This window comes from Haplochromis burtoni, unplaced genomic scaffold (assembly GCF_018398535.1).
Source record: "Haplochromis burtoni strain Fernald_Lab_line unplaced genomic scaffold, NCSU_Asbu1 Contig_5, whole genome shotgun sequence".
Taxonomy (NCBI): Eukaryota; Metazoa; Chordata; class Actinopteri; order Cichliformes; family Cichlidae; genus Haplochromis; species Haplochromis burtoni.
The window spans coordinates 23617-34446 of NW_024582366.1; the positions used below are offsets into that span (position 1 = coordinate 23617).

The window sequence follows — 10830 nt, forward strand, 5'->3', positions numbered from 1 at the left end:
TTCTTTTCCCCAAATTTGAAGGATGGGTCGGGTGTGTCCTTCGTGGCCTACCATATCCCAGAATTCATAGTGCGGCCCAGCCAAACTCCAGTTTCCAACAATGGCGGCCACTTCTAAGTTTTAAAATTACTCTTACTAATCTATAAGTCACTTAGACAACCTAAAAATGTTATTGTTGGGCTTTGTTCAGTGTTTTGTTTGTTCGTGAGTAAATCGGTTTGGCTGAGAATAAAGTTATTAGATTAGATTAGATAAAATAAAACTTTATTAATCCCCCGGGTGGGTTCCTCCTTGGTTTTTACACAGCTGAATAAATGTCAAACAGAAAACTGATTAAACAGAAGTGTGAGACAGTCGAGAGTTTACGCCAGTGTCCTGTTATATTTTAGATAGCAAGGAGCAGACGGCTGAGTTTATTAAACGCCACCGAGACAGTGGTGACGCAGATCTGAAGGCTGGACCGTCCAATTTCCCCAGCCGTCTACTTCCGGCCTACCCGACCTTCTGAGGACCCAGCCCACGTAGACCGCGAAGGCCGGGTCCTCAGGAGGATGCAATCCATGAATTTGGACACGACCATAATCTCCTATAGGGCTTTGGAGTTGACATCACGCTGCAGTACATTGTGGGATTGCAGCGCCATGACAGAAGGCAACAAATCAAAACAAACACACTGTGTAGGAAGCAGGACTGTCACAACCATGCTTAAAATCAGCGCAAAAGACTAAGGGCTGTATCGCGACCGATTGCGCCCAGACGCCAAGAGACGGTACTTGGAAAAAATAGCGTGCATCGGTAATGTGGACCCGTATGAAATAAGGCAGTGGAGCAGAAACCCAGACAGCCTACCGCCGTTGTCCTGCCCTGATGCCTTCTCGTACCTTGTCTGTGGAGTCAGCGCATACACGGCGAATCATTTTTGGAATTATAAATTCCTGGAGGCGCACATCTAATTCACAAATGGTTGGGTACAAGATTTGGTCGTTTTTAAGCCTCCACATTGTGAGTACGTTGACCATATGACCAAGATACAGCCAGAGGTTGCACATAACATCGTAACAGCATAACAGCAGCTGCCCCCAAAATTGCTCTAGATGAACCATTCACAATTGATGCCAGCTGTGTGTTGCCATGTAAATAGTTTGCATTTCATGTGTACCTGCACATGTACTTGCTAAGTACATGTGAACAGATCTTGAATAAAAAAAAATAAACATACTTTTCATTTCTGTTTTATTGAAACCACTTTACAGAAAGTACAATGAACTCCACCAGTATTTACAATGAACTGTACATGCAACACAGCAGTTTTATGAATATTCAACAAGCCCCATCTGGACCTTAAGATTAATTCTCTACCCACGTATGCTGTTATTTCTCCATTCCCCAGTAACCCTCTTCCTCTTTCTGTTGCAGCCTCCCACAGTCCTGATTACGGCGTTCCTGAGTTATTTCCCGGTCCCTTGGTTTTCTAGTTACCTGGCGTGTTTTCCTTTCGGGACACCCTTAGTTAGAATAAAGTCTTTTGCGTGCACCTTGGCGTGTTGTCTCTGCTTCTGGGTCCAGCTTGTGTGCTGAACTACGGTTCATGACATGTTGTTGGTTTTCTGTCAGATCTTCATCTATTACTTCTGCATGGGGCACACCTTCATACTCTGCAGCTGCATAATAAAAGCATGTAAGATAAAAATTAGTGCATACACATAAGGTAAATGTACACCAGTATTCCAGGTAGGGCTGTTCAATATAACGATATATATCAAATGACGATATAAAAACGTCCATCGTTTCATTTTACGCTATCGTTTGTTTCGTGGTGTCGCAAAATAAACTGTTTACGGCAATATTTTTTCATCATTTTGATGGTCACTGTAGAGGCTATATTAATGTCTTAAAGTTCTCTCTTTCTCTTATATTTAATATAACCACACTACGGACGGACAAGCGCCTGTTTTTATGCGTTGTCGTTAGCAACAACGACGGTAACACATCGCGTGTCCGCTTGTTTATGTTCCACATAAACCTTTCACAATAAAGCTCAAGATCCTGTTGAGACTTTTCAAAATAAACTGAATCACGTGAAAGAGCAGATTATTTACGGATGAGAAGTAAAAAAGAGCCGCCAGGTGCTAAAAAATAAACCTTAGACTCAAACGTTAGAACAGGCTTTTCCCCGCAGCACGCCGTGTAATAAACTCACAAAGAAAACGGCGCCGTTACAACTTATGTCTAAAAATGTATCGTTTCATGCATCGGTTAAAACACTCGACTCCAGCTACACGACGCGCAGCTGGAAACACTTCACGCAAGTCGAGCTGCCCGAGATTCACAGAATTTACAGAAAATGTTACATTTTTGTGATTTATATCGTTATCGGACGATAGATGTTTATATCGGGAGATGAGATTTTGGTCATATCACACAGCCCTAATTCCAGGTGTGTGATTCATCTGAAAGTTATGTGCAGATTAGTGTACAATGAGCGCAGTTTTGTATGTTTTTGGGGCGGGGGTTACCTCCGATGGGTGCGCTTTTTTGCTTTTGTTGCACTTGCCGTGCGTGCCGGTCCGAGTCTGACCGCTGCAATCCAAGCCTGACGTCTTAATAATAGTAATATCGGATACATGAGATTGCTCCCGTTGCCTCCAGGAGGGGAAACGATGAAAAGTGAGCCCATTTTCCAGCTTCTTGCCTTCCCTATCATGTGATCTAATGTTGCAACCGACAACACAGCACGTACGAACCATAGTTGACGCTTCCGTGTGCTTCGTTTGGCCTACTGTCATGGCGGGAGGGGGCATGACATCACGCTCCAAAGCCCTAGAGATTGAAAATGTGACATCATTCTGGTGTAAAATCGCAAAGGATTCTGAGAACGAGTGGCAAGCGGTACTAGCACATGCAGGTTTTCACATGAAAACAGTCACACAGCGTTAAAAAGAAACACAAAAAATGGCAAGAAGCTGTTGTATTATTAACCGCAATAGCCGGTCGCATGACAGTCGGGAAGCCGACGGGTAAAGAGATCGTTTTTTATCGGATTACGTCGTGGAAGAGAAATTGTTCGAGCCATGTTTCCGAAGTAACAAAGAGCCGACGGATGGCCTGGATTGCAGCCATTCAAAGATCAAATATAACGTCTCAGAACTCTCCAGCTCACATGTTAGTCTGCTCCAAGCATTCCCACAAAGGTAAATCTTCTGTTGTAGTTAATACGTAATTTATCATAACATAATGATTCTTTCCTCGTCCTTTTTTTTGCCTTTTCGTCAAGTCTGTCTTTGTACGGAGCTGCCGTGTTCTCCGTCGTTTTGTACATAACTGTTTTTGGGGCAAATAAAATGCAAGTAGTGATTAAAACCGCAGAATGAATGATTACCGGTGCTGGAAATACTAGCGCTTGATGCAGTGTTTTGATTTTGTTGCCACTCGTACCCACAAAGCAATGCGCGAAAGTCACGTGGTCTGTCGATCTCTATAAACAGAAGTGTGAGATGCTTGAGAATTTACTCCAGTGTCCTGTTATATTTTAGATAGCAAGGAGCAGACGGCTGAGTTTGTTAAACTGCACCAAGAGAATCTGCAAATTCCATTGAAAGTTTAATAAACTATCATCTTGTCTTTATTGTTAGTTAGCACATACCTGAAACACTTCAAGCTGTAAGCTAATGATAGTTATATAAGATAAGATGCTGCTGGTGCAATAAGCTGTACGTTTTACGTCCAGTGGATGATGATCTGATTAGTCGACTAATCGCAAAAATAATCGGTGACTAGTTGACTAGTCAGCCCTATCCAGAGCACCCCACCCAACCCCCACACCTTCTCGCCTCCATTGCCACCGTGTGCCCCCTTTACATTTCTGTCTGCCCCCTCATATATGCCTGTGTAGAACCGGCCCAGCTGTGGACTCATAGCGCGCACACACGCTCACTATCTCTGAATCTGGCTGTGAATGCTGTTTCCGAGTGTATTTGCATGAACAACGCTCTGACAATAGTTTTTCCTCGGATGTAACTAATTAGTGGTGGATACTGTAATAATGTCAACATCTAAGTGCTTTATTCCGTGCGTTATGATCAGCTTTATCGTCCCAGCCCTATTCCCTGTTCAGTTTTACTCCTGGCTCCACCCATCAGCAACTCAGGGCCCAACGCCCAACACAACGGAGAGATAAACGATTCGGCTTTGTGTGCTGCCACTTCCTCATCAGGCGACTGTGCCGATTAAAGAGATTACTTCTGCTTGATATGTCAATAAATTTGCTTTGTGTGGAGGCTGCAGTACAGCACAGGGATCCTCTGAGTGATGGTGTTGCTTGGTTGTTGCTGTTTTGTTGTTCCCAGCACAAACTTTATGAGGTGGGGAACTACCCCCACATGAGGATTTCTGTTGCTTTCAGGCACGAGGAGCAGTGTGTTCTCACTCCATCTGTTTGCATCCACCTAAACTCATCTTCTCTCTGTCACAGTTTATCTACAGCTCTGGCAAGAAAGAGCCAGCGAAAGCTGAGCCCTCCTGTTTGGAACCAGAGCTGAGCGCTTTGACAAAACCTCTAGGTGATCGTTCATATACAGGATATGCTTTAGTCATGGAAACACTGATTAGCTCTTTATTGCCCCCTTGAGGAGTGAGGTGTGTTACCTCCACTAGGGCAGGAGGGTACATGTTGTTCACTGAGGCTTGATGTTTGTGTCAGCTGTGATAAAGCAGCTGCATCTAAAATGTTTTAAATCATCACTGATATGATTGTTTATGACTGAATACTTCTTTTTCTCACCCATTAAGTGACAAACAGAGTTCTGATATTTTAAGGTTCTTATTTGGCTTATTTGTGCTGCATAAATCTAATGAATGGAAAGTTAATATCAAAAGGTGAAAGTTGCTTCTTGATCTGCAGAAATTTGACACTATTTAGTGCCACATTACTTTCGTCTTTCCCTAGAAACTGTTCCCTGCTCAACTGGGAAGGAAAGTAACAATCTTTGGAAAGCTTTTACTAAAACACAGTAAATTTGGAAGATATCTACTTGATGTATCAAATCTGCACAAAACAAATGTGGACATACCCTGGGTTTTGGCCAGCATGAGGAGGAGAGATGGTCAGAGCATATCTACAGTATTTTCCCGTTGATATAAGAAGAAATGTTTGCACGGAATTTGACTAAGTTGGGTAGATGGCAGGGAGGGAGTTAAGCTGGAGATGAATGGAGACCAGGGCAAAGTTTGGAACAGAGTAATGCTGGGGGGAAGAGTACAAATGTACCCAATGAAAGAGGGAGACAGGTCAGGGTGAGGAAGGCTCCAGGCAGAGAAATGGTTTTAGTGAAACTTACTGAAATGGCTGAAGAACAAAGTCTGGCAGCACGTTGAAGTTTGTGTCAGGTATTTATGGCAGATGATGATGAAAAGCAGCTGGCGACTTGACTTTCTGTACACCTGACTTGTAATCAAGTGCACGCACGCACGCACGCACACACACACGCGCGCGCACGCACGCACGCACGCACACGCGCGCACACGCACGCACACATGCACACACACATACGCACACACGCACGCACACACACACAATGAACGAGGGAGAGAGCAGGAGAGGAAGACAAGCTGCCAGCTAAGTAGAAACAAAGGTGAAGGAAAGTCTTCAGTTGTTTGTTATTGGAGGCTCATTTTTTTGGTCAGTTCACACCTGACACCTCAGGCAATCAGCCTGTAGGTGGGATAGTTGTAAAAGTTAGGATGAAGGTAAAATGTGTTAGAAGTGTAAAGTGGGGTTCCTCTAAAGTTAAATTTCCACTGGAGCCAGAGACCTTGAATGGATGACCTGCTGGCAGGCAGAGCATTTCAGGAGAAGCTCCTGAAGGCAGCACAGACCGGTGTGGTGACAAGCAGGAGGCAAGCAATGGGGGCAGAACCCCTCCAGGGTGCTTGGACATAAGGATGACAGTGACTGCATAGCCCCTGGAGGTAGCGCCATTCAGTGAAGTTAAAATTGCAGCCAAAAACTGCAGATCATTGTCGGCTCTAGTACAGGTAGAAGGCTGGAAAGCAAAGCACTCTGGCACCTGCAGACAGATGTTCCCAGAGACTGAGGTTGGCAGCAACTCTGTCTTGCTGGACAGTGGCCCTAAGAGCCAACTGAGGATACCTCTGAAAACCTCTGACAGGGTGTTTCACTGGGGTAAGAAGAGAGCAGAAACAGGAAAACTGTAAACAACGAGCAGGTTGGTGGGATAAGTAACAACAGATCAGCAACATGTAGCTCCACAGACAAAGCTTCCTGTAAAATCTAGCAGGAACACAGAGAATGAAGCAAAATGTAAACACGAGGGTGAAAGCAACATGCACTAGTGGCAATGATTACATGGAAAGCGAGGAGGAGAGGTGTTATCAGATGTTCCCCTGGCAGTCTGGGCTCACAGCAGCATAACAGGACGGTTCAGGATCAGCTGATCCAGCCCTAACTAGGGCTGGGCGATATGACCCAAAATTCATATCTCGATATTTTTTAGCTGGGTGGCGATATAAGATATATATCTCGATATATTTTTTTAAAGCCATAAGTTAAGAACAAAAAGAGAGTTCTCAGTCACACTGTGTCCCAGATGTCACACGGGCACTTTTATTTACATACAGCGTAGATGTACATGAAGAAATTACTCAAAAATAAATTATCAGCATTTATTAAATAATCATGCTCCATAAATAAAAGAAAACAATGTTGTTTTTGTGCATAACAAAAAGATCATAATTGTGCAGTCAAAATGTAAACTAACAGAGCATAATAACAAAGACAGATTTCACAGCTGCTCTGTTCCCAACTTCTACCGCGTGACTGACAGCCTGGAGTTTGAAATCCTCTTTGTAACCATGTCTCTGAACAGGTGCCATTTATGGCCCTTATACACACACAATACGGTAATATTACGTTGAAGCACAGTACGTATCACTCCGCGAAGCTCCAGACTACGGTAGCCGTAATTCTCTGACAATCCATCAAGCGGTGTAGCTCAGTAGCTTACCAAAGTCGTACTAAAACATTTTTTGACAGATTGCTGAGCGCCGTGTACCACCTAAAATCGGTTCGTGGCCAGTGAGCACAACCAGAATTCATACATAAGACGCGCTGTCAACTTTTGAGAAAATGAAAGGATTTTAGGCCGTGCAGTCGTTAGCGTGGTTAGCTCGTTAGCATGGCTAGCTCATTAGCGCGGTTAGCTCGCTAACACGTTGACGCCGTCCAGCCCCACATCTCGCTAACGGAGATTTGCCGTGTCCATCTTGTCGCTGCCTGCAGGTGAAGCTATGGGGGAGGAGGGGGAGTTGTGTTCAGTGAAGGAGAGGCGAGGCCGAGTAACGTTGCGTAGAGACAAAAGTGGACGAAAGAGAGGCAAACTTGTGGCTCCACAAGTATAATTATAACGTAACGTAGACTATATCGATATAAAGGATATTGTCACATCTTATATCTCGTATGAAAATATATCGATATTTTTTAAAAACTCGATATATCGCCCAGCCCTAGCCCTAACTATGAGGCTTATCAGAAAGGGAAGGTTTAAGTCTAGTCTTAAAAGTAGAAAGGGTGCTTAGTTCTTAAAACTCAACTTGGGAGTTAGTTCCACAGGAGAGCAGTCTATTAACTGAAGTCTGCTTCCTGTTTTCCAAACTCTTGTGAGAGTCTGAGAGTGTTTTCCTACTGGCCCCATATCTGAAAGCCAAAAGGAATGATTCAACATGGAGATGTTAATTTAATAACCTAAGTGAGGTAATAATCCCTTTGTGCTCTCATCTCTCACATTCAGTCCACCTGGACTATTCTAGTAATAAATCTGCAACGCAGAAAAATAAGTGACAGTTTTCCAGATTGGAAAATGAAGGTCACAAACTCATAACTCTGGTGCTATTTTCAATTAATCATGTATCAGGAAACACATTTGTCTTCATTACATCGGTTTGTGTAGTGTGTCTCTAATCAAAGCTGGTGAGAGACTGATGGAGGTATAGAACAACAAAATTATAGAAAAGAACAAAACCTCTTGCACAGGGTTGATGCTCTCTGACCACAAGATCAGCATTTTCATTTCTGTGTGTGGAAAAATGATGGTTTGCTGTTATTTTACTCTGCTGCACCTGTGGTGTAGTAGCTCACCTCATCCCATGCTTTCTACTGTCTCTGTTCACCTGTGAATGCTTTCATTGGTGACACCTGCTGTACATGCTAACAGGTATATTGTCCCATTTGTAGGTGTGATCGAGGCCCCAGGAAGTGTCTTTTTGTCACAGCTTAAATCTGATCTCTGACTGTGATTGGTCGCCATCCTGGGGTGGCACTTTGTTGATGAGGCTCCAAGTAGAAGAAAGCGTCCAGTAGCTGCTGGGCATCCTGTCTGTCCCAAACACAAATCCTCATCACAGCCCAGCAGAACTAACTCGTCTGCTGTCCTCACCGACAGTTACTACACAAACAGTTTGATTATTCAGGTGTCAGTTTATTCTGTTTGTCAAAGCTGATGTGGTGACTGATTCAAGCACAAAGTTTGCTTTAACATGCTATGTTAATTTGGGTCTGTCACTCCCAAGCAGTATTTTGTCAGCATGCAGGGTTAGTGTACAGAGGCATGTTTGACTCCAAACTGAAATATTTTACTAAATCTAACCTTTTCATTTGTAGTGTGTAAATCTGAAAGAGTGATTTTTATTGCCTAAATCTAAAAGATGAGTAAAAACGAAAGAAAAATGAATGAAAATAGAAAAAAAATCCCCAAAGGCAAAAAAAAGACAAAATAAATGCAAATATGAGATCCCAAAAGGATGTGAATTAAATTCTTGACTGACAGAGAAACAATGACATGCAAGTGTATATAAGTGCATATAATGCTAAACATTCATTATATTGTATTGTAATTGTTTCTGTTAGTTGAAAATGTTGCAGGCAGCAGAGAAAATTTCCAGGAACTACAAGAAATTAATGTGGAGCCAGAATTTAGGAAACACTGTCACATGTAACGCCAAATGTTGCAGCACTTGCAAATCAGGATAAGAGACAAGCACTGCTGCTTCAGGGATTATTTTCTAAAACTGTGTTTCAAGATATTTTTTCATGTGTCATTTGGTTGGTTGTTTGTCTGATTTCCGGCTCCCTTCTGGCCGGTCCGTCGTGGTGAAGAGGGAGCTGAGTGTAAAAGCGAAGCTCTCAATTTACCGGTCGATCTACGTCCCTACCCTCACCTATGGCCACGAGCTGTGGGTAGTGACCGAAAGAACGAGATCGCAGATACAAGCGGCAGAAATGAGCTTCCTCCGAAGGGTGGCTGGCCTCTCCCTTAGAGATAGGGTGAGAAGTTCGGCCATCCGGGAGGAGCTCAGAGTAGAGCAGCTGCTGCTCCACATCGAAAGGAGACAGCTGAGGTGGTTCGGGCATCTGACAAGGATGCCCCCTGGGCGCCTCCTGGGTGAGGTGTTCCAGGCATGTCCCACCGGGAGGAGGCCCCGGGGCAGACCCAGGACACGCTGGAGAGATTATATCTCTCGGCTGGCCTGGGAACGCCTTGGTGTTCCCCCGGATAAGCTGGAGGAGATGGCTGGCGAGAGGGAGGTCTGGGCCTCTCTTCTTAGGCTGCTGCCCCCGCGACCCGGCCCCGGACAAAGCGGATGAAGATGGATGGATGGATGGTTTGTCTGATTTTTGATGTGGAGTTTTTGTTTTACTGGTCAGAGCTACAAGTCACTGACCGCGGTGACAGGCTGGTTAGCTGCACACTTACTGTTGGCTGAAGATGTGAGAGACTTACAGGTTGACTGACTGTGTTAAGCCATTACAGCATGCCTAGCCTGAATACTTTATATAACACACACACACACTTCTCTTCATCTCTTACTTTAGAGTGAGATTGATGTCCAGGTTGTCTTTGTTTGACATCTTGGCTCCAGTCAGACTCTGACTGGCTGCCTTTGGAAATGGTGTGTTTGTCTTTAGATTTATTTATACTAGTGAGGACACTGTCTTGGTAGATGTTACAGTTGTTTGTTCCTCACCCTGAAGACCTTTTAGATTTAGCCATAGAAGGGTTAGTGTGAGGATCAGGTTTAGACTCGGTGCATGATATTAGTTCATTCCTGATGTAGTGACCATCCCCTTTGGAATAAATGTAATTGTATTGCCCTCACAAATACATCAATATATAAGTGGGCAGTATGGCCATTACTCACGGTGCTCATGCCTCGGTGGCTTGTGCTGTGCAAGCAGAGCAGGGGAAGACTGCACTGCTTTCTGCTGCCATTGATTGATGGCTATCTTTCTTTCTTGCTCTGGTTTGTCCTTTTGTCCTTCCTTCCTTGTTTTTTGAAGAGCTGTACTTTTTTCTTTTTGATTACACCTGAGGACACACTCTGCAGATTGATGGTAAGTACATTTTTCTGGGGTTGCGTCCTGACTTTAGAGGAGCCTGTAGGTCTTTATAAACAGGGAAAACACTGTTTTCACTTAAGCTGAAGAATCTAATTCTAATAGCAGTTATAAAGAATGGAGAATTATGTCCTCCATATTTCTAATAAAATAGCATGTATGCAGTTTCTTTCTTGGTCTCACAAAATTTCATCTTCCACACACCCATCACTTCACAAATGACAGATTCGTCATGACCTCAGAGAAGCATCAGAATTACACTTCTAAAATCTGGCTGTGAGTCATTAGAAGCAAAATGTAAATGTGCAGTTCTGAACACACTAAGCAGCAGGATCTTGGTTACTTCTGGGTTTTAGTGGCTTCAAGTTCCACAACAGTTTCTTAATATTGGAATCAGGTATTGAAATAACACAGAAAATGGC

General features: G+C 43.7%; 1 long non-coding RNA gene across 1 annotated transcript in view; it reads right to left on the minus strand.

Moving 5' to 3' along the window:
• LOC121814732 overlaps positions 1–6607 on the minus strand; it is an 8917-nt gene extending 2310 nt beyond the window's left edge. The window contains exons 1-2 of the long non-coding RNA XR_006054532.1: positions 6596–6607; positions 5825–5827 (exon numbers count right to left, since the gene is read on the minus strand). This is a non-coding gene — a long non-coding RNA (uncharacterized LOC121814732). The remainder of the gene's footprint in view (positions 1–5824; positions 5828–6595) is intronic.
• Positions 6608–10830: the final 4223 nt, after the last annotated feature.